The sequence below is a fragment of the Pleurodeles waltl genome, chromosome 11 (genome assembly GCF_031143425.1).
Source record: "Pleurodeles waltl isolate 20211129_DDA chromosome 11, aPleWal1.hap1.20221129, whole genome shotgun sequence".
Taxonomy (NCBI): Eukaryota; Metazoa; Chordata; class Amphibia; order Caudata; family Salamandridae; genus Pleurodeles; species Pleurodeles waltl.
This window is the reverse complement of record NC_090450.1, coordinates 340861294-340885941: the sequence shown is the minus strand read 5'-3', so window position 1 is coordinate 340885941 and position 24648 is coordinate 340861294. Positions and strand designations below refer to the sequence as shown.

The following is a 24648-nucleotide window of genomic DNA, read 5'->3' as shown; positions in this document are numbered from 1 at the left end:
GTTTGGGACAAACAATGAACTGGAAGTGCATTTTCACTTCAAGTTGCCTCATCGGCATACAATTTCAGGTGAAACTGTCCTCATGGTTTTGTGTATTGAAACTCAGTGCCCTGTACATTAGCACAAAGCAGGGTTTGCCAGATGTGAGACAGACCTCTCCCTTCACTGCAATCAGTGTGTAGGTTGTTCTTTCCTTTGTGGATTTGTAAGCTTACGTTTTGCTTAGGCCATGTCAGAGGATATCCTGCTGGAACTGGTTTAGTTAAGTTCAAAAGGTCTCAATTTCCCCATCCTTCAGGATGGATTTTAGTGGCCAGAAAGTTTCACAAAACTTGGAAAGTGAGGGGCTTAGATGAGTTACATGGGGAAGTGTGTAGGGTGAGATAGACAGCAAGCACTGCCTACACCCAGTCTATAGAGTGCACGATATCGCTAATAGCTCCGTGCATGCAGTGGGCAAGGCCTAACACCATCTCTTTTTCCCCAGACACTATCATACAATGTAGAATCATGGGAAATAGGAGGGTCCAGTTATGAGCAACTATGTGGATTTACCAGGGACCACGAATAGGCAGTCTCCCACTGTGTTTTAATGTACCCCACTGATATATTCAGGTGCCACCCACCATTAGTAGTGTCGTTGCCTTGTCAAAGGGGGCATAGACCAACTTTAAAAAGGGTACTACTTTTGGTGAACCCCAAAACTCCACCAGAGTCTAGCACTCTTTTGAGCATTGTACAGCAATCATGTAGAACACTTGTCAGGAGACTTTTGCAAGAAAGGAAAAAAACACCTGCCTCTCTGAAGAAGATCAGAGATGCCTAAACACCAGAGCTTTCTCCAGCACTGTTTTGACCTGGTCACAGAGAAGATCTTACAAGTGGTAAGCTTGTCTCATAAGAAATGTTTTTTTGAGTGATGTGAAGCTCCCTGATGAGCAAGGAGTTGTGTTATGATCAGAATTCTATAATTATATCTATTTTGTATATACTTGTTCTACGCACTCAGTGTTTTTCAAACGGTTTCTTCCACTGATCAGTTTATTTTTCAATGTTGATCTAATTGGTGGCACAAACATGAATATGCTCAGGAACTGAACTCTACATAGGTCTTGTCTCGGTTCAGGTGTTAAAGTTGTTCTTCGGAAAGAGTTTACAGAGATATGCATAACTGGCCCAGAAACAATATGGAGGGGATGCCAGCATGTATTCTAAAGAGTATATTCTAAAGAATGTGTTCTATTCCTATGTTAACTGTTTATAAACAAGAAGAGACCACTTTCTTAAATAAGTAGGAGTCCGAATCAAGTAGTAGATAAGGCAGCCATTGGAAAAAAAATAACATCTCTCATCATGTGTAGATCTACTTCGCAGGTAGCTCCCAAAAATAATTTCTATGCTTAGTAAGATTAGCAGTTTCCTGTCGAGGAAGCTAATGTCAAATATAATATTGATTTTATAACAATTACATCTACCGATGTGGAACACTCAGTTACATGGAATTAGTTGAAAGTACTTTTAAGAGATGATTTTATTGCCACTGCTGAATCCTAAAGGTATTTCAAAGTACTGCGTGGGAGTAACTAGATAGAATGCTTAGAAAACAGTAGGAAGCTTGTTCTAGAACGACTTTTTGCAACCTGGATTCAATGTTGCCTGTTCTGAAAGTTTAATTATAACGCAACAAAATAGGACAGTAACCCAAAGAGACTTTCATATTTAAGATTGCAAACAGGAACCTTGCATAACTAACTTCATGACGTTTGGGGAAGGAAGGACAGAATGGTTGGAATTCCATCATTTGTATTGAAGTTAGTAATATGTGGGGGACACCGGCACTTACTTCTCCACATCAGACATTTTCCGAGACCAAACTAGGGAAAAACAAACAAAACGAATTGACGGAGGAAGAGAAATACAGTAATGCGCCAACAAGTAGAAAGCAGACACCTTTAAGAGTGAGAAAATGGAGCAGAGAGTGCCTTGCAGTGAATTGAAGAGGCCTGAAGTGAATTCGGGACTGCTCACCCTTGTTAATGGCACTCGTACATTTTATAGCGCCAGCCATGGGTCTAAGCAGCTCTTTGAGCACCTGCACTTATAATTTTACAAATAACCCCCCCCCACCCACGATAAGATAGGCAGTTTGTCATTCTGCTGCTCTCGGTCCTCTATGAACAATGGACTGCAGCAAATTGTTTTACCCAGTTTACATATTCAAAAGAATAGGCAGACACTATCAACAGTAAAGGTGAATGAGCCAGAGTGGTGATTGTTCTGGAAGGTCAAAATAAAAAAAATAATCTAAAACTGTCTCATAATCATTTGCTCTTAATTGGACTGGACGTTTGGGGTTGACCAGTGAGCAACGTGACCTTGCCTGCAGAGGGTAAACGTACCAATCTATCCGTAATATAGAGCATTCTCAAAACTGGGGAATGTGTTTCCTAGTTTTATTTGTAAATCACCACTGTGTTGTAGCAGCTAGGATGGTATTCTGCTGTCACCTGTACTCACTCTTCCAAATGTAGTGGGCCTATCCTGAAACGAAGACTCTTATCTCATGCATTCCTGTTAAGTTAATTTCCGAGTACGTTTAAACCGCATTAATTCAAACAATAAGAGTGACCAGTGCATCGAAAGGACTTAAAAAAACAGCACCAGCATCATGGGCACAAAGAAGTTTCTGAACGCAAGACTAGCAGTTCACACAAAAAGCATTGCCAACAGGACTTAAAATGTATACTTCACAGTACCCCAATCTTCTACCCTTTACAGTGCAGCTGTTGTCACCTCAGACCAGCACACCTCCAGAGGAACTGTAACGAATGTGGACAGAATTTATTAAAAATCTATCTTGTCTGTTCTTTGTTCCAGTATTATTCTTTTCTCCACCCGTGGCTCGCAAAAACCAGAGAAAGCATTCCTAATCACCAAATGGTCCTTGTAGTACCCAACCTCCAGGTCAACTTCATCATATGTTAGACGCCTAGATGTCATGTATTTTTGCCCTTTTACCTTAGCCATTATCCTAGAGATTTTTATACAAAGAGTTTTACATTTTTATAGACCATTTTGCAAGTGCATTAAAAAGGGGGGGAAGGGGTGTTGTTAAAGAGAAATTTAAGCAAGCTAGCAGGCTATCATCAGCAACAAAAGGAGGCAATGGAATAGGATATGTAAACACTGGTTGAACAAAAGGTTTGGTAGATCATTTAAGAATACGTTTAGTCCGATCTGCACCTGTACCTTGGGTTTTTAATGTTGTGTTTTCATACCCTGTGCCAGACACCCCGGGTTATAGTAAACAGCCGTGTTACCTTTTCCAAGCCAAAATGGACCTGCGTAAAATGTATTTTGTTCATGTTTTAATGAGATTCCCATGGCAGCAGCCATTCCATCTGATGGTAAAGATTCCTCATAAAGGAACTGTCGACGAAACAGAGTGCAGATCAAAGGTGCTCAAAAACATTTCATTCGGAGTTTAAAAAAAAAACCACACTCATTCCATACAAATAATGAAACCCAGAATCCCTACCCCTTTGTATATATCCATAACCTAAAGCCCTTCCTGGCAAAAAAAAAATATATTTTCTTCTTTCACCTACTAGTTGATGTGATTTAATATTATCTTGCCAAATACATTGTCAATGGTATCAATCTGTGACATGAACTAATAGTTACTGGAGAGACTCGAGCCATCCTTTTGTTTATGAATGATGTTGATAAGATCGTACTTCAAGATGGTTGGAATGCAGCCTGTTTAAATCCACTAACCCAATATTCCTTAAGCCTTCTGGGATGAAATAGCTCAGAGCAAAAGAAGTCATACACTGGTGCCCTCCGTAGAGTCCAGTACCAATTAGCTGTCTACTTCACCTGTCACCACATGTAAGTCGTATAAACTAAAAAATATTGTACACCAATCAGCACTTTCTACCAGGAAATCAAGACTGTGACCAGTGTCTTTTTTTTGCCCTGTAATGCAATGGTGTTAGGAAGCCGAGGTGTGGACAACGAATTCCGAAAGCAATATGCTGTATGGTAACACAACATGTCATAGGTTGATCGTTAGTGGAAACTTGTGGTTCCTTAAACTGCATCGGCAAGAAACCTGTAAGCAGAAAGACAAGACAATAAAGGAAACAAGCAAAATTCCAGGCTAACAAGATTTGATTGGCATAAATTTGTGCTGATATATGAGGTCGACGAAAACTACTACAACACTGATTCAGATAAGAACTCAAAGGACATGTATGGAAAAACTTAGCAATAAAGACCAACTCAGGGGTGTTCTTGTATATGGATACTGGGATGCAAAAGACATTGGTCTAGTTTAGAAATGGGAAAAGAGTGACAAGAAGAATCTGAAAACAGATTAGGCAAAGACCAGCAGGTAGAAAATATTGAGGGTTGTGGACTGATCACAAGACCTGCAGTGACCCCAGACGAGAAACCAGAAGTGAAGAAAGAGATGGGAGTTGGGGAGAAGATTAAGAGTAGGAATCATGAGTAGCATTACAGAAAGCACAAGCAGAAATCTTGTTTGGGATATCCAGCACCCGCCTTGGGGTCCTATTTCACCACATCTACAGGAAGATGAGATCAGGTTGTACACAAAAAGACCTCAAACTCAAGGAAAACACAAGATTGCTGCAATCTCATTGAATGCTTGGAACTGACACCCACCAAAACCAGCAATAGAGTATGCAGGGGTGAAAGGAAAGTATGAGCAATCTGAGGAACCAAAGAAACACTATGAGTCTGGGTAACTCACAGATAATGTAGAATCTTGCACAAAGCAACATCTAAAATAATGAAGATTCTGATGGATACAACTACCTGTGGATTCGTCGCCTTATGAATTTTCCCAATGCGCCAGCATTCGACGGAAAATCTTCTTCCCAGCTCTCCATGTCAACGTGGACGTCACAATTGCACTGCTCCGCACACAACTCCGTCTGACGTCACTGTGACAATAAGAGGTCCTCGCCGGCGTGCTGACGTCAGTTCCTTTTTTTCAGTGCTTTCGACGCTAACGGTTTTCACCTAGCTCTTGCTACTGATTCAAAGGTGTTCCCTCTTGTCTCTGGTTACAATGTCTCCTCCTAGAAAGTCACATGTCGGTTACGGACCCTCACGACGATTGCCTTTGGTGCTTAAGTTCAGAGCATGGCGTCGAGGAGTGTGTGTCCTGCCAAAGCATGAATCCGAAGGAGAGAGAAGCCAAACTATTTTTGGCTAAGGCGAAGAAAGGACATAGAAGTTATCGTAGATCGTCTTCTCACACTTCTTCGAAAAAAAAACAGAAGAAGTGGCGTCGACACGACTCTCGGCGTCGTTTGGCTCGAAGCCGGTCAAGGTCCAGGTCTCCATCTAGACTGTGACATGGGAGGTTAGTCCTACGGTGACTCCACAGCCTCAAAGCCCTCAGGCTTCACCGGCGCCATCAGTCTTCGAGGTGGTCGCGCCTTAAGGGAGTCTTTGCTTTTCAGCTGGCGTGCAGGATTCAGATGCCCATCCAGTGCAAGTGCCTCATAAAGACCAGCGGTATCCTGCCTTCCCGGCTTCGGGAGCGGATCCGGCAGCATTTTTAAGTGCCAAGTTTATTATATTTAATCCAATGGCCCCTGTTGGTGCACCGGCTGGTCCCACGGGTCCTTTGGCATTTACATTGGGCTCCCCTGCCTCTTATAAGGCAGCGCCGTTCATGCCCTTTTATCCGGCTGAGGGTGCTGGTACGGCACTGATGACCTCGCCTCAAAGGCTTACGGCGGCAATGACATCACCTTATAGACCTGTGGCGCCAATGACATCACCTTTTCAGTTGATGCCGATGACGGAGCCTCAGGTGTCCACGGCGCCGATGGGATCAGCTCCGGCGCCGGATGGATCCAGATTGGACCATAATGTGTCTCCTTCTTTCCTGGTCCGCGTCTTTCAGTCTTGAAGCCGGTGTCATCGACGTAGGCTAACTCTGTCGACACCGAGGTTGGAAGCCAGGTTGAGGTCTTGCAGAAAAGCACTGAGGCTTTTAGAGGAACAGGAGAACCAAAGACAGCTACTGGAAGAAGGAGAGATTGCGGAGCACTTGAGGGACTATCAAGGCCTAGACTCAGCCAATGGGCTAGACACTTCCCCCGGAGTGGGACCTTTCTTCTCCAGGGGAGTTTACAGAGGAAGTGGCCTCTTTCCATTCTGTGGTTAGGAAGACGGCAAATTTCTTGGATCTTCTGTTGCCTGCAGCCGAGGGTAAAACAAATATTTTATCTGAGGTCCTGCATCCTTCTTCGGCTTCAGCAGAAACATTGCTCCAATTTAATTGTGCTCTTACGGAGCCTATTTTAGAGGTATGGAGGAAGCCTGTGTCATCCCCAGCTGTGAACAGATCTGTGGCAAGATGGTATAGGGTGGCTCCTGGAGAGCCGGGATTTTAAACTGAAAATGGGGAAGTTTGGTGCATTTTACAATATATTCCACACTGGCTTCAGTGTGCATTTATTGTGCTCAGAAGTTTGATACCAAACTTCCCAGATTTCAGTGTAGCCATTATGGAACTGTGAAGTTCGTGTTTGACAGGCTCCCAGACCATATACTCTTTATGGCTACCCTGCACTTACAATGTCTAAGGTTTTGCTTAAACACTGTAGGGGCATAGTGTTCATGCACATATGCCCTCACCTGTGGTATAGTGCACCCTGCCTTAGGGCTGTAAGGCCTGCTAGAGGGGTGACTTACCTATGCCACAGGCAGTGTGAGGTTGGCATGGCACTCTGAGGGGAGTGCCATGTCGACTTAGGATAAAAACTGAGAGCCCTTGTGGGGTCCAAACGATGGAGTCTCTCATCCTCCTTGGAAGTATGATGATGAGGAGGGTAGAAAGATGGAAGGGTAATAGACTGCCCCATATGGAAAGGAGTGACAACTATAGGGAGAAAAGCTGCCCTGGTTTTCAGCACCACTTTGACAGGAAAGAATGAAGTAAAGGGAGGTTTAACACTAAAGGCCTGAAGCTCACCCACATGCCTAGCCGACGTAATAGGTATCAGGAAAACTGTCTTAAGAGCTAAAAATCTTAACACACAAGAATGCATGGATTCAAAGGGTGAACCCATTAAAAAAGTCAAAACCAGATTTGAATCCCACTGAGGCATAAGAAACAGAGTGGAAGGAAATGTATTTGTTAAACCTTTTAAGAACCTAATAACAATAGGCGATTTAAACAAGGAGGATTGATCTGGAAGGCAAAGAAAGGCTGTCAGTGCCGACAAATAGCCTTTAACAGTAGCAACTGCACAACCCTTCTGTGCTAAAGCTAACGCAAACAACAGAACATCAGACAGATGGGCCCTCAAGGGATCAATTTGTTTCTCTCCACACCGAGCCACGAATTTTGCCCACCTGCCGGCATACGCAGTCTTAGTCAGTCTCTCTCTCCCTCTCTCTCCCTCTCTCTCTCTCTCCCTCCCTCTCTCTCTCCCTCTCTCTCTCCCTCTCTCTCTCCCTCTCTCCCTCTCTCCCTCTCCCTCTCTATCTCCTTCTCTCCCTCTCGCTCTCCATGTCCCCTTGCCTCACAGATAGTATTTCAGGAGAATGAAGGCCCGCTTTCACTTGGACTATATTTCTCTTTTGGGCATTGAGAGTTTTCACCACTATGAAGATGACAGCAAAGATGAAGACCAATTGCTCCCCGCACATTTTATTAGTGCTGGCTTGTATCTTGACAGACAAATCACCGGTGGGTGTGGACACTTTTCCGAAGATAGAACTGAATTTGCTATTGGAGTCCCCTCCAGAATAAAGTGCTTCTTTTGCAGTGGTAGTACGCAGAGCTACAGAGGTGTTAGACTTGCAGTTAATTACAATGGAGACCAATGTCATCCTTCTGACTGAAATCTCGCAGCTAGTCCCTCCGCTTTTAATCAGTTGTTGCCATTCAGTGAAGGTTTAACTGAGACCCTTATGGCAGCATAGACCTAGCCTTGTTCAACTTCACCAGTGAGTGCATCGATTGCCAAATGACATTGACCTCGGCAGCATCCTACTTGAGATAGCCTTATAATTTACGCCTTAACAAGCAAATCAATCAGGTGCTTTCCCAATGATCCCTTGGACAGAGAGGCATAGAAAATGAACACTATAGGCAAAAGAATTTTAAGCAGCTGACATGGCACTCTGATCTTTAAATGCAGTTTGTCTCATGGGTTGCTAAATGAATGCCGTCTTGCGGCAGGGTGTGCAACATTTTGCCAGCTGTACCTGAATACTTCTGTAGATCTTTATCTCATGTGATATAAGATGGCTAGGAAGCTGAGAAGCATATTTAAAGGTCAAGCTTGGATACCATCGACTGGTGTTGCCTGAACCGTAAGCCAGTGCATATGAGCCAGCGCTGGGGTTTTCCTGGGCTCGACACCGGCATTTTCCTAAACACGGGCACATATTTTTCAGAGACCACCACATGGTGGCGCTTTGGGTCTATATTTTTTCAAGAGACCATCAGTGGACTGATTTAATTGTTTTATATAGTTTTAAAAAAATCATAAAGCTAGGATGAGCAGGCCTTCCCTACAGTTTGAGATAATCCGAACAGTACAAAATGCCACACTTGTTAGTGTGATGGATAATTGGTAATGCTGACATTGGCATCTAATAGTAGCGACGGGAGCTGTGTGTGGTGCCAACTGCAGTGGTGGTCTTTAAAACAGCTTGGGCCATGGCGCTTATTTTTTAATTTGTATTTATTAATTTATATTTTACAAATTAAGCACTGCAATGAGCACCGATAATCCCACCAGACGCCATATTTGTAAGTGTGCCACTGGGTTTTCCAGAGATGTCCACACTTCTCTTATGGACTTACTGTTTTGCCAGTGAACAACTCCGACAGCTGAGCTACAGCTCGCTCCTTGGGGTTGATTTCCCCATTTACTAATACCACCAACAGTGCGAAAGTTCTGAGGCCATTTGAGAGACCTTGTCTGTTGTCGGAGACAACCCTTGAAACCTGCTCAGGTAGTTCAGTCTTTTTGTGCCTCCAGAGTAAGGGGCAATTGTAGGGTAAGAGGACACTGACCAGAATAATAGTCCACCCCCACAACTTTGCCAGATGCCACTGCCTCGAGGCGCCTTTAGTTTACTCTCCATCAGCCACTTGGGGCCATTAGGAGGCCAAATTCAGTATTATCTACCCAGCTAGCATTCTATAACATCGCACCAAGAGTTACTTCAGTCTACTCTATAAGGTTGTGCCGTCCTCTCTTTTTTTTTTTTTTTTTTTTTTTTCTTTTTTGTGCATCCCGCCTCAGGTTTCTCAAGTTTTTTTGGATTTCAGCAGATCATGCTGCTATTTCATTCTATGAGGTGATGAATTTGCTTACCAAAAGTGCAGTGGAAATCCGACCCAAAGATTAGAGCGAGAACTGGGTTGCTATTCTAGGTACCTCCTAGTTCCCAAGAAGGACGGGGGCCCAAGACCTCAGAACCTTGACCTTGTTCCTCAGTAAGGAGAAGTTCAACTGACGACGCTGGCTTAGGTTCAGTTGGTCTTTTAGCCAGTGGACTTGATGGTGTCAATAGATCTACAGGACCCATGCTTTCATGTGCCGTTTCTGCGGACGCACAGAAAGCATTTCTTCTCTTTGTTGGGGTAAGATTTCTTCTACCATTCGGCCCAACATCGACCCCTTGGGTGTTTACAAAGGTTATATCTGTGGTAGCGCTCTGCCTTTGGAGGTCAGGAATGCACTTATTTGTATACCTTGAATGGTTGTTACTGGCATGCTTGCCTTAGCTAGTTGTGGACCACCTTCCGTCGATGTTATTGTTTGCTCTAGGATTCAGTGAGGCCATGACCTATCGTCAGTCTTGTCAGAGGGTTCCCTTTATTGTTTGCTATTGCCATGAGGGTGGTTTCCAACTCCTTAGAAAGTCCAGTACATTCAAATTGTGATTCTGATATTTCAGGTGAGATCTACTGTTCCATAATTGACTGTTCTAAGGCTGCTCTTTGCATCTCTTTGGTGCCCCAAGCTCAGTGGCACATGCGGGCTGTTCTGCCAGATGTTATGGTATGTATGTATCGATCATTGAGCCAAATTAATCATCTGAGGCTAGTAGAAGCAGATTGACTCCCTGCAAGTCGAATTGTTGAATTGATATCCTTTTGTTGTTCTGCCTTTGGCTTAGTAAGGCTCAGCTTTAGGCACTGTTAAAGGATACTTGTCAGGTCCTTTTGTTCTTTTTCAATTTGCTTGATCGGAAGCTGGTGTCACAAGGGAAAAGGCTGAGGCCACAGAGATCATATATTCCTTAGCACCTGCCCTCCTTCTTTATGTTAAGTAGGCTATTAGGTTTTTACTATTATTAGAAGTTAGATGATGCACACAGTCAAAGTTTCTATCTGTCTGCCATGCTCCATATCTGAGGACTTTGAAAAAAATAAATGATATCTCTGCACAGGATGGCACCTGTATGAGACTCCGTTGTTGTGTCAGAAACAGAACACAGTCCCATCACAGCGCGAGGGCACCACCTGCTAGCACACAGTAATTATTGCAAGAATTTATGGATCCAGTCTGGCACCTGAGGAGATTTGCAAGGCGCAGAATCTACATTTCGATTGGGTTTCCACCAGAAAAGAGTGTTAGAGCTAATTAACTTATAAAGTTTTACAAATTGTTAGAAATCTGGCTCCTAGTTGGCAGAGGTGTGCACTCTTGTCAAAGTAGGGATCACAGTCCTAGGCAGGGCAAGTAAGATACACGCTAAACGTTTACCTGTGCTCGCCCTCTTGTAACTTGGCAAAGGGCAGTCAGGCTAAACTAAAGAGGCCATGTGTAAATTATTTGTGCAGACACACAAAGTAACAAAGTGAAAACACTAACAAAGGACTCCACACCAGTTTAGAAAAATAGCCAATATTTGTCTGAGTCAAACAAGACCAAAAAACAAAAGTCCAACACACACGTCAAGTTCTGAATTTCCAAAGATGAAATCAACATGCAGTGCTTGGAAGACAATAGCTCTAACCAGAATTGTCTGGTCGCACTGGACTGGGGCAAATTCAAAAGTGCAGTCTGACTGCGATGGACCACAGGCAGGGGACAGAAGTCATGCAGACCCCACCGACAGTACCTTTGTTGCGTAGATGCTCAGTGACCACGTGGTGATCCTGAGGGGATGCGTTGTGCTTGCAGGTGATGAGTTGTTTCCTGACTGGGCAGCATTGTTGATACGTCGATGTCCAGAAGTGATGAGTACTGGTTCCGATGCTTTAGTACTGCGTCAGCCTAGCCGGGGCTTCGTTTTAAGTTGGGGTGGTTGCATCTCGCAGTTGGTTAGCGGTGTCTGTGGCATCAAAATCCACCATACACATGTCAAGTTAGGAAATTCCAAAGATGAAATCAAAATGCAGTGCTTAGAAGACAGTAGCACCAACCAGAACTGTCTGGTCGTGCTAGACCGGGGCAAATTCAAAATTGCAGTCCAACTGCGTTAGAGAGCGGGTCAGGTACAGAAGTCACTCAGTCTTGCTGATGGTACCTTTGTTCAGTCAATGCTCAGTGACAATGTGTTGATCCTGAGGAGGGGATGCGTCCCGCTTGCAGATGATACATCATTTCCTGATTGGGCAGCGTTGTTGATGTCCAGAAGCTATGAGCACTGGTTTCAATGTGTCGGTGCTGTGTCAGCCGAGCCTGGGCTACGTTGTAAGTCAGGTTGGTTGTTTCGCTCAGTGACGCGCTGGTGTTGCGTCAGTTCTTGTGTTGCAGCACCACACTCACCTCCAGGTGCCCAGGACTGGATTTTGGATTTGGCACCACTTGGCAGAGCAGGACCCAGTGCAGAGGAATCCAGTTACTGGTAGCAAGATGCAGGTGAAGTCTTTGATGTCCCTGAGACTTCAGAAACAGGAGGCAAGCTCAGTCAGGCCCATGGTGAAACTTTAGATCGCAAGATGTAGAGAGTTAGATCCAGTTCTCTCGCTCCGAGGCAAGAAGTAGCAGGCAGCAGGCCAGCATAGCAGAGCACACAGCAAAGTGGTAGTCCCGCCTGACAACCCAGCAATCCTTCTTCCTGGTTCAATGTTCTTAGTCCAGAAGTATTCTGAGTATATGGTGTCAGAGGCCCAGTACTTATACCCAAATGTGCTTTTGAAGTGGGGGAGACTTCAGAGAGTGGTTTTGAAGTGCCCCAGTTTCCTTTTAGCCCTCTACTGTTTGCCAAGTCTGTGGAGGGTTATCAGTCCTTTGTGCGGGGCCAGGTTAACACCCTTTGAAATGTGAGTAAGAGCCCCTCCACCCTTCCTGCCCAGGAAGACCCACTGGTATGCAGATGGAATGCAGAGGCATTGGAGTGTCCTTTGTTGTTTGTCTGTCTGGATGGAATGCACATACGTAGCTGTCACCTAAACCTTACACAGACCAGATGTGGATTAAAGGTAGGCTAAGGCACAGAATGGTTAAAGTAAGAACATGCCAACTTTCTAAAACTGGCACTGTCAGACGTGTTTTTAAATTGTGAGTCCAGAGACACCAAACTCCATTGTTTATCTTTTCCCAATTGGAGGTTACACTTAAAAGATGTTCTAAAGCAATCCCCATACTAGCCTATGGGAGAGAGAGAGGCCTTGCAATAGTGAAAAACGAAATCAAGAGTTTTTCACCACCTGGACATGTTAAACTTAAAAGTACATGTCTACATTTTTAAATACACTGCACCCTGCCCTTGGGGCTAACCAGGGCCTAATGTATGGGTGTCTTACATGTAGTAAAAAGTAAGGTTTGGCCCCTGGCAAGTAGATACACTTGCCATTTCGAACTGTCCGTTTAAACTGCACACACAGGCTCCTCAGTGGCAGGCCTGAGACATGTTTGAAAGGCTACCATAATGGGTGGCACAACCAGTGCTGCAAACCCACTAGTGGCATTTGACTTACAGGTCCTGGGCACACATAGTGCACTTTACTAGGGACTTACTAATAAATCAAATATGCCGATCATGGATAAGCAAATATTACCATGTGTTAGACTCGGAGTACATGCACTTTAGTGAAAAAGTGCAGAGAGTCCTAAAACCAACAAAAACAGAGTCAGAAACAGGAGGAGGAAGGCAAAGTCTGAGGGTGACCTTGCAGAAAAGGGCCATTTCCAACATTCATTTTTTAAAAACAACTCCATGCCTGATTTATAAAGGGCCTCTGCCGTGTGTGGCGGAGGGGCCCTTACTCCTGGCGGGACTGCCACCCTGCAGTTAATTATTACGGAGTTTCCTCCCAAGAGTGTGGGACCCCTACCATGGATGTTGGTCCCCAGCTGCCACACCTGCAGGGCCTCAAACACGAGTGTGAAAGCCCTTTGTGAATCGGGCCCTTAGAATACCATTTTTTGTCACAGAGTAGTGGATGTAGTATGGAGGGATCCGTGACTAGCATTGGTAGAAAACTTGAAGATTACATCTGTTTCACTGTGTTTTGGGTCCGAAAGACTTACTAAAGTAACTTAGTGTTTTTTTGCCGTATAGCATTTGGGAGCCATTTTGATTGCCTGATGCACTTGTTTTGTCTTGTGTAGATCCATTAGGCTGTGCTTGCCTAGTCTGTACCTTGTTGAGGCCTTGTTGGTTATGCCACAGTTCCGGAAGGCACCACCTGTCTTCATGCCATTAATTCCTCGACTTCCACATTAACTAGGTTAACAGTTTCTCCCTCCCCTCTCCCATAAGATTGTGGTATGAGTGGAGGAATCGCAGTCTGACATGCATCTTTCCAAGTAATTGTCTTGTTGGGCTCTCCACCTGGTAAACCTTCTCCGGGGTTGCTATTTCAAAAGCTGTGTATATAGATAGACGCAGTACATCCATATACAGTTTTAAGTAGGGAAGCTAACTGGGCCATACCACATTGTTCCTGAAAACGTAGTTCAGTGGGGATCCATTCACTGACTGACTCGTGTTGCTTCACTCTTCAGAATAACAGAACTATGCACTTCAGGATAGTTTAGGGCACAATGTGAAACAATCACTCTCAAACACCTTAATTAGTAGAATAATCAAGTTTATTTATGGGGCAAGTTCTCATATAGCAAACCTGACCACACTAGCATATCATGAAAAATAACATAATAATGACTGCGAGAATATAAATACTCTGTGATATCGTGGAAAATAACATGAAAATAGCTGGAAGAATAAGTGCATATTACACACACACACACACACACACAATATGCTTATAAATTGAAAGGCTTTACCGAAAAGAGCTTCTGCATCCCTCCACCGTACACCAAGCTGGGGAACCCAAATCGACTGGCGCAGGGAGTCTCGTTCGAGACAATCAGTCCTCCTGGCATTGCGTCCAACCCAGAAGAGAGTTCCTAAACCAGTTCATCAGGGCTCCTGACCTTTATAGTATTTACTAATGCCCAGGAGTCTTTTCTAGAAAAAGACCCCTCCTTTACAAATTGTGCAATCTTGTACACTCTTCGAGACATCTCCTCGGAACGGGCCAGGTTCCCAGAAGAGTGCTCCAAGGTGAAGCTTGCATTCTTCCTTGAGTACAGGCGCATCCCCCTGTCCTAATTGATAGCTCATGGAATGTAAATAGCGCCCCCCGTACCAGGCAGATGGAGCAGGTTGAGCAGAAAAACACCCTACCCTGCAGCTTGCAGAAGCTTATGGAAAAACATAGAACAGTGCTTCACGCACAGAACCAGACTCGACAAAATGGAGTCATGAGCTAATGTAAAATGGAAGCAGAGGCCAATGGTCCATCGTATATTTCATTGCCCTTACCCTGCACCACTGTTCACCTTGCACGTAGTGCATGTAACAATACATTCCACCCTTGGACCATTTGGCCAACTTACCAACTAAGTATAACCTATAAGCTGAAATGGCAATGCTCTTAGGCGACACTGAGATAAAAGGTTAGGCACACACTGAATACAACATAACGAAATTAAAATGCCTATTATGATAATGATTACACCAAAGATAAAACGCAATTGACCTAAATCAGGTAGCCATCTAATAAACCAGTCCCACCACCCCTTGACAACATCTTGTTTCACCCCCTTCACTAACTTATGCAGTGCCTCTATGTGGGAGTTGATTGATATGGAGTGATCGGATAAATTAAAACAACACAACCCTTCAAAATCGCTGCAGCCATGGTTGTGCTTGAGCAGCAAATAATCAATAGCTGCATGATTCTGCAAAGCAGCTTTTCTAGTTCCCTGTACATCTATCAACAGCTCAGCTAAAGCAGCTGATGTATAATTAATAATCTTAACCACTAGACATGCAAGTTTATTAATAACTCTGGTATTATACACTGCGAGCCCTGGCACCCCTGCGATAGAAACAGCTCAACTGACATATTCTGTTTTGGAAAGCAATGATATTTCAGAATCACAGTTTGCAGGCAATTGAATAGTGTCTCTGACATAGCAAGGGTGTAGAGCGATATCCATAGGAAACATGAGAAAGCCTAAGCTTGTCCAAGCACAAGGCCCTCCGGTTAGATTGGCTGGGATATAGGTAAAAGAGATGTTACCACATGAGCCAACCTTTAGGCAACTTAACGTTTTGAATGTGGCTATCAGCAGGCACCACATTCTGGCAGAACACTGAATTATTTACATTCAAACAGGTCATGTCATTTTGTGAGTGGCACAATGTCCGTTGTGCAGCAGTTCAGTTTTTGTCTGATTTCTCCAGTTTAAGCTGAGCACATTTACCTATTTTAATAGGATCACAGGTCAATGAATAGCACACATCTCCATTTGAGATGTTAAACGTGAGTATTGATGTCATGTTACTCCACAACCGCCTGCCCACCTCAGGGCAATGACAGCAGTACTCATAGAGTGACAGATGGGGTGAACGTCACTCACATCCACCATTTCGTCCTTGTTTGTATTGTTAAAGATGTGCAATAATACCGCAGCAGGAGTGGGCAACGCCACTAGACAAGTGATCAGGTCTTGAACGCTTCGCATGTTACTTATACAGAAGTGAGATACATTCAGCACTTCCTGCGCCAGATGAATCCAAACATTGTTCGGTTGATGCAGTAGTGTCTGCATCTGTGGCTGACGATGGAATCTTTGGGCTATGAGCCCCTCCCGCTCCCCGGTGGAGCCTCCCGAAAGGGCTCCATACACCACACTCATCACACAGGCACCCCATAGGATGATCTGAAAAGAACAAAAGACAAAACACGTATTATCATTCTTGCAAATAGCATTTGTTAGCGGGAACATGTTCCCATTTGTATTGACCAGGTCGCATAACTACCAGGGCATTGTCTGGTCCAGTGGCAATGATATCAGCGGGTTGAGGAGGGTTATTTGGGGATTCAATCAACACTTTGGCCCCTTGGTTCTTGTCAGTAGATCCGAACCCTCCTTTGCCTCTTACAGAGAGAAGGGCTTGGGCACTCCCCTTCTCGACAACACCTCCATAAACCGGCATAATGACAATCTGGGCAACGCGATCACCGGGTTGCACCACTAGGTCTGTGTCACCACTGTTCAAGAGAATGAATTTAAACTCGCCCTGGTAGTCTGCATCTATCACGCCTCCTAAAATTTGGATGCCTCTCAGGGCGAGCCCAGATCGAGGGGCGATCAGACCATAATGCTCAGGGGGGATCTGAATTCCAACCCCTGTTTCAATCAGAGTGATGTCTCTAGGCTTCAATCGATGCATTTGTAAAGCATGCAGGTCAAGTCCTGCAGATTCTGGCGTGGCCCGATATGGGGCCAAAGCTCCTGGAGCTGTTTCCCAATACACAATGGTATTGCTTGCTGTAAATGGACTGATCTGTAAAGCAGGCATGAGCATTCTCATGAGAGGTGTCTTGGCATTCGTAAGGGGTCGGTTGTTCAAAATCTGCAAAGCATCGTACAAATTATCCCTCCACCCCTTCCGTGTCCCATCAGACAGTTTGCGCAATTGTTCTTTCAACAGTCCATTCATTCTCTCAATCAGTCCCGCTGCTTGTGGGTTGTAAGGTATGTGAAAAATCCATTCAATGTTATGTTGTGCACAATAGTCCTGCACTAGTCTGCCCTTGAAGTGGCTGGCGTTATCACTCTGAATTTGGAGCGGCACTCTATAGTACAGAATCACAGATCTAATGTTTTCAGGGTGGTCTGCTGAGTTGCGCGCTTGCAGGGAAAGGCTATGAGATAACCAGAGTAAGTATCCACCACTGTGCAGGCATACTGACACCCTCTGCTCACTGACATTGGTCCAATGTAATCAATCTGCCATATCTGTCCTGGCAATTTACCTCTGCCTGGCTGGCCTCTCATCACCTGTGGGACCGGTCTGTGCTGTGTATGCTTACAAATGGGACATTCAATGATTGTTGTTTTAATTAAATCTAGGGGAAGATGCATCCCTCTAATCTCTGCCCACCTGTGAGTAGCTTTTTCTCCAAGATGTTCGCATGTCCGGTGTGCCCATTTAGCCATTCCCGCCAAATCAGAATTGTGCGCCTCCACCTCATCCTCTTGAATCTTGGCTCGATCGTCTGCAAGACAATTGAACCATCGGTCTAATGGATCAGTCGGACAGTGAGCGTCTACATGGTAGACAGTAACGGTGCTCTGAAGTAATATTTCCCAGATCTCCTGCCATAACTCCTTCCCCCATACCTCTTTGTTATGGATTTTCTACTGATGTGCATGCCACGTGGGAAGCCAAGTAGCTAACCCATTGGCGGTAGAGTAGGAATCTGTATAAATGTGACATTTTCCGGGTAGCTCTTGTGTCAAAGCTTGATACACAGCGTAAAGCTCTGCAAACTGGTTACTTTTTCCCTGTCATTTAGTTGTTAAAAGCTTCTTTGTAACAGGATTATAGGACACTGCTTTCCAGTGCCTTTTCGCTCCCACATATTTTACTGAGCCGTCTGTAAACCACACATGATTTTTATCATCTGCAGATTATTCTGCGAACGGCTGGCCCCATCCTACCAGAGATTCACACACCGGAGGTACATCGTGCAACATTTCTGAATCCTCCACGGAGCCTGCGCTACCTGTTCATGCAAAACAGCAGTTCCTTTTGGACCCACTTGTGCCCAGTCCTGGACCTACCATTTCCATTTTATAATGCTGGCTTCTTGCGCATGCCCAATTCTGTGAGTCTTAGGAGAACTCATCACCCACTGCATGATGGGGTTTTCAGGTCTTAAACTCACATTACGTCCCAATGTCATTTGCTCGGTATCAACCAGAGCCCAATAGCAAGCCAGCAGCTGCTTCTCAAAGGGAGTGTACCGCTCTCCCGCATCGGGTAACTTCTTTGTCCAGAACCCCAGGGGCACCCTTTTTCTTTCTTGTTTCTGCCACAAACTCCAATTAGCATGCTTCCCCTGGACTGTCACATTCAGCTCAATGGCTCCCTCCCAAATTGGCCACAAATCCAAAGCACACTTAATGGCGTTTTTCGCTAATTCAAATGCACGCTGCTCTCCCCATTCAAATGCATTCTTCTTTTGTGTAATTTTGTACAATGGTGCCAAAATCTGAGACAAATGGGGTATGTGTTGTCTCCAATAACCGAATAGTCCAATAAAACACTGGGCTTCTTTCCGATTTCACGGCACTGCAAATTCCTTAATCTTTTGTTTCACTTTTGGCAACACTTCTGTGTCCCTGATTCCACTGAATGCCCAAAAATCTCACGCTCTGAGACAGTTCCTACACTTTCTCAGGGTTAATCTCCCAATCATTACTCTGCAAATGTTCCATCACCCTGTCTGGCTGAATCTGCACCTGTTCTTGTGTCTCCCTGCATCATCACGTCATCTATGTAGTGGGAAATTTGCACTCCGGGAACCACTGGTACTTGATCCAAATGCTCTGCCACCAGCCGGTGACAGATGGTGGGGCTATGTAAATTCCCCATGGGCAACCTACAAAAGGTGTACTGGCATCCCGCCCACTGGAATGCCAGCTGGGGCTGGCTCTCAGAGGCTATTGGTATCGTGAAAAAAGCATTGGCAATGTCAGTTATCGCATACCAGGTCCCACTGTGTTTCTGTATGTTTTCAATCAAGGTAATGGTGTCTGGGACCGCTGCAGTCAGAGAAAGGGTATATTGATTCAACTGGCAATAATCAATGCAAATCCTACAACTGTTATCACTTTTGCGAACAGGCCAGAGGGCATTATTCCAGGCAGTGGTGATGGAAATTACCACCCCAGCCTCCAGTAAGTCTTGTATAGTCTGACTAATCTCTTCATGCCCTCCTGATATTTTGTACTGCTTCATTTGAATCACCTTAGTGGACTGGGGAAGTGTTACCAGAGGAATTTTCAACAGCCCCACCCTCACGGCGGCTATTGATATAAATCTCTTGGAACCAAATTGATAACATCCGTCTTCCAAATGTAGGGTCATGTACTCGGGAATGGGCACGATCAAGACAGTGTATTATCTTTGGGAGTGCCCCTATTTTCATGGAAACCACTATCTGCACTGCTGGGGTTTCCTTTGCGCCCAATCCCATAATGGTGAAGTACTGTCCCTTGAATTTTCTTGGGTTTCCATGAATTAAAGAGGCCTCCGCTCTGGTATCAACAAGGGCTCGACTTTCTGAACATTTCCACGTTTCCAAAAAATGTGTACTTTAACATGTGGCCTGTTATCTTTGCGAGCCCATCCCTGCACCGGAGTTTGACCTATTTCCTAGTCTATTTTCACTCTGCGACATCAGAATCTGCCCAAGTCAGATCTGGATACAGTCTACGGTAATTCTCATGGAGCTCCTCCTCCCTGTCTCTGCCTCGCAATCTCTCTGAGCTTGCTATCTCCCTCTCCCACTCTCTGCCTCCAGTTATCTTGGGATCTGTGAGTTCCCGGTCTCTCTGCTCCGGGTTCTCTGAAGCTCTGAGCTCTTGCTCCCAATCTCCATCATCTAGGGATCTCTCTCTGCTGCAGGGCTCTCTCTCTCTCGCTCTCTCTCTTCATCCTCGAGCTCCTCCCATTCTGCCTTTCTCTGGTTCACCTGTTTATTTTTCTTGTTCCCTTTCCTGCTTCCCTCCTTCTTATCCAAACCGCGTTTGCGGTACATCTCCCACATATCCTTGGTGGTTATACCATCAATGTCATCCCTGGCTACACCATCTTTCAGCAAGGCCATAAACATGTCCTGCCTTGACACCCTGTTGTTATCAGTGTGATTCTCAGACCGCGAGTTCCTCTCCGGCTTAGTCCTCTCACCTAAATCACTTAACTCACGCACGGCTTCTGCCATCTGAGACAGTGGGTTACCAGTCTGGTTAATCAACAGAGTCATGATGACATGCTTATATGCAGGAGGGAGCGGACCTAATCAGCCTGTTTCGCACAGACATATTTAAATTTCCATTCATCAAATTGTGAGCATTATCCATAAAGATAGCTGTTTTCATTCCTTCCTCCTTCAATCTCTGTACTGCATCTCTCAAACTATACCGGGGTTTATCATTCGGCGCCCAGTCTGACTCTGTCAGATACTTCAGACCACACTCTTGTGCCGCTAACTCCAACAGATTGGTCATGGGACCATTCCCTGGATAAGTTCTAAACTCATTTTGGATAACTGGGTCAGTACTTAGGATACAAAGCCTCGGGGCGTCGCCGTGATCTAATTGGACCCCCTGAAACCCCCATATCATGCAATCACACCATCCACGTAAGCAATGTTTCCTCTGACCTCTGTCGAAATCTGTCTATCACATCACTTAGTTCTTGCTGTGTGTAATCCTCCTGGGCATCACCTTTCCAGGGTTAGCTGGGGTATGCTGTAACTTTTGCCGATATATTGGCTGCGCATGGACAACATTCCTACGCTCTGTCTTTTCCTGACTAACATCTTGAGAATTATCACCCCGGGCTCATCTGTAAAATCAGACGTAACCCAGATGTTTCCGTCCCAAAATTCAGGGTCAAAGGCTAACCCTGCCTGAGAGATGGCTAAATGTCTTTTTATTAACTTTCCCTCTTTGTCTTTTGTGCTTATATTTAGCGACGATAACTGCCGTCCTCTCTGCAACCAGCTGGTACATTTCAAGCTTATCACTTAATAATTTATTCTGACAAGCTAACATGGTAGAGGAATTTCAGGCTTCTTCTAAATCTTTTTCCATCTGCCTGTGGTCTCTCTGTAACTGTAAACATTCTTCTTGCAACTTTCTGTATGCAGAGAGCTAAATCCAGCCTCGCCATCCTAACGTACAAATCTCTTTCCCCTTGTCGATCAACACTTTTTGTAAACATGTTAAAACATTGTCAGGTTCTGCATTTAACATACACGCACTCCAATTTTCACACAAACCAGCACAACGTGACCCTTCCTGAGCTAAACGTTTATACAGGGCAGTTTCCCACCCTGGTATTTCTATGTCAGGATTTGATATATGAGAACTTGCTTTTGAGCTTGCCTTTAACTTGTTAAACTTTTTTTTTATTTTTTTATCCTGCAATCGACTACGCCAAAATGTGTTGCTTCACTCTTCAGAATAACATAACTATGCACTTCAGGATAGTTTAGGACACAATGTGAAATAATCACTCTCAAAAACCTTAATAAGTAGAATAATCAAGTTTATTTATGGGGCAAGTTCTCATATAGCAAAACTGACCACACTAGCATATCATGAAAAATAACATCCTAATGACTGCGAGAATATAAACACTCTGTGATATCATGGAAAATAACATGAAAATAGCTGCAAGAATAATTGCATATTACACACACATACACACAAACACAATATGCTTAAATGTTTATAAATTGAAAGGCTTCACCGAAAAAGAGATTCTGCATCCCTCCGCTGTACACCAAGCTGGGGAACCCAAATCGACTGGCGCAGGGAGTCTCGTTCTGGACAATCAGTCCTCCTGGCATTGCGTCCAACCCAGAAGAGAGTTCCTAAACCAGTCCATCAGGGCTCCTCACCCTTATAGTATTTACTAACGCCCAGGAGTCTTTTCTAGAAAAAGACCCCCTCCTTTACAAATTGTGCAATTGGCGCTACCTTGTTCACCCTTCAAGAAGTCTCCTCGGAACGGGCCAGGTTCCCAGAAGAGTGCTCCAAGGTGAAGCTTGCATTCCTCCTTGAGTACAGGCGCATCCCCCTGTCCTAACTGATAGCTCGTGGAATGTAAATAGCGCTTTCCGTACCAGGCAGATGGAGCGAGGTTGAGCAGAAAAACTCCCCACCCTGCAGCTTGCAGAAGCTTGTGAAAAAAGACAGAAGAGTGCTTCACGCACAGAACCAGACTCGAAAAAATGGAGTTGTGAGCCAATGTAAAATGGAAGCAGAGGCCAATGGTCCATCGTATATTTCATTGCCCTTACCCTGCACCACTGTTCAACTTGCACATAGTGCATGTAGCAATACACTCGTAGTTGCAGAACATTTTTCCTATTATTTTCTATTCAGTGTTGATTCTGATTGTGTCCCACTTACAAACCTTTCCTGAAGTTGGCATTCGATAGTAACATAATAGTTCCACTCTGTTCATAGTAGCCTATTCCTTTGTTTTGTTACTACATCCCTTATCAATCACTACATGGTGGTATTCCTAGACATGTGAGCTGTTGGGATCTTAAGAATATGAATGCAGCTATTAATATAATAGATGAATAAGCAATTATTTTCAGTCCCGGTGCTAAGATGTTACCTTGTGCAACAAATTATGAATCTAAAGGCACTTTCTAATTTGGAGAATTTGTTACTAGCAGGTAGATGGTGCTATATTTTGCAGAAAAAGAAACTGCTTAAAAACTGGCAGGGCTTCTATTAATAGAGGGTAGTCTCTGCCACTGATGACACTCATCTCGTCTGCATGGATGGCCAACCTTTATACCCCAACATTATTTCCGATGAGTCTTGAAGAAGTTGCCTAGTACATGGGTTGTATTGCCCTTAAGTGTAATGTGGTACAAGGTTGAAGTGTTCAGCTTTGGTGGTTTTTATAGTCTTTGATCTCGGACTTCTGGTGCTCAAAAACCAGGAGTTCATGCCCACTCCTTAATCAGCAGTCTGTAATCTATGATTGCAGCCACAGACTTTATTTGGCTGAAAATCCTCCGGAAAAAATATACTATTCTGCTCTAAGATTTGGAAATGTAGTCCTTCATGCTGTTTTGCCATCCATCTTAGACCATGACATTTCTTGTACTTGGCCTTCCCTAGCATACCCTAATCAAGATTGAAGTTAAAAGAGAACGTGCCAGTCTTCTTGGTTTCTTTTTTGGGGGGAAAACCCTTTTGAAAAGGTTTTTCACAGCTTCTTTTGCTTTGTAATAGTTCTTCGCCTCTGGTTAGCCTGATAGTGTCTAGATATCCCTATTAGTTATTGTTGCACTGTGGAGATCTGGTATTCAGAAAAGATAATATCCATGTTTTGTACTAAGCCAAAGGAGGATTGAGAGGAGTAGTTTCCACACTCTTTGAGGCATAGAAGCTGGATGAATGGCAACAGACCAAATACAAATTGTAGAAGGAGTAGTGTGGGAGCTTCAGGAATCACTTTGCCATGGGAATAGGAAGAATACAGTTACTCCCACAAGCTCCAGGTCAAGCTGCTGGTCCTGCAAGCTCCAAAAGTTTGATCTGGGCAAGCAGCAGCAATGCGATAAAGTTGAAGAGTGCTTATTGCAACAGTTTATACAGACAGGGCATTTTTAAACAAGGAAAAGTGTGCAAACTTCCATCAGCTCTGAATCACAGAATTAACACCAAGAATACTAGACCTGAACGAGTGTAGTGAAAGCATTGTGTAAAATCACTCATCGTCTCTGAATCATAAAATGTGAGTTACATGTCAGCACTCATGTCCCAGGATAAAGAAATGAGAAGTGCACGTTAAAGTGCCTTTTTAAAAACATTTACCATTGGCAGACAACATATTTTTATGAAGTGAAAGTATGATGTCCTCCATGCATGTCTGTATTAGTAATGTCACATAGTCACTGCTTTTGTAATTCACGGTCCTAGAGCTTCTTGAAACAAACTCACTCTCACTCCCATCTTTCGAGCACTACTCCAGGTCTGTCATCAGAGATCATTTGTCTAAAAACAATTTGTCCCCATCCATGTATCTTTACAAAAGAGCTACACACTCATCCATTAGATCATTCTAACCTGTTATACTCAACAGACTTCTTGTGTGTTTTATTTAAAAGTGTGGACTTCCACATTCAGACCTCGCAGGCTGCTCATAATGGCAGCCACTCAGCCGGATTTCAGTAAGAAATGCAGTCACCTCTCTGGAATGGATATTGTAGTCACTCTACCTCAAGACATTCAGTGATGGAGAAGTGACATCTGGCCAAGCTAAAACATTATACCTCCTGCCAAGATCTTTTGAACATCGTTTCCAGGGATTTGTTCCTTCACCTTCTGTTTGCTTGTTGGTTGACATCATGTAAAGAAGTTTATATCCACACAAAACATGCATTGCTAACTTCCTGATGAGACCATGGAAATTATTTGTAGCCAAAACTAATGAATAGGTAACTAATTGTTATGCAATAAAACCTGAGATTATTATTAAATTATCACATAGTACTAAAAGAGGTTGTAAATATAAAGAACTTTGTGATGATGGTTCTCTCTTTTTTAATACTCTCCGAAG

General features: G+C 44.1%; 1 protein-coding gene across 3 annotated transcripts in view; it reads left to right on the top strand.

The window, feature by feature from the left end:
* FARP2 (FERM, ARH/RhoGEF and pleckstrin domain protein 2) overlaps positions 1–24648 on the top strand; it is a 1575889-nt gene that overhangs the window by 585614 nt on the left and 965627 nt on the right. The window lies entirely within an intron of this gene.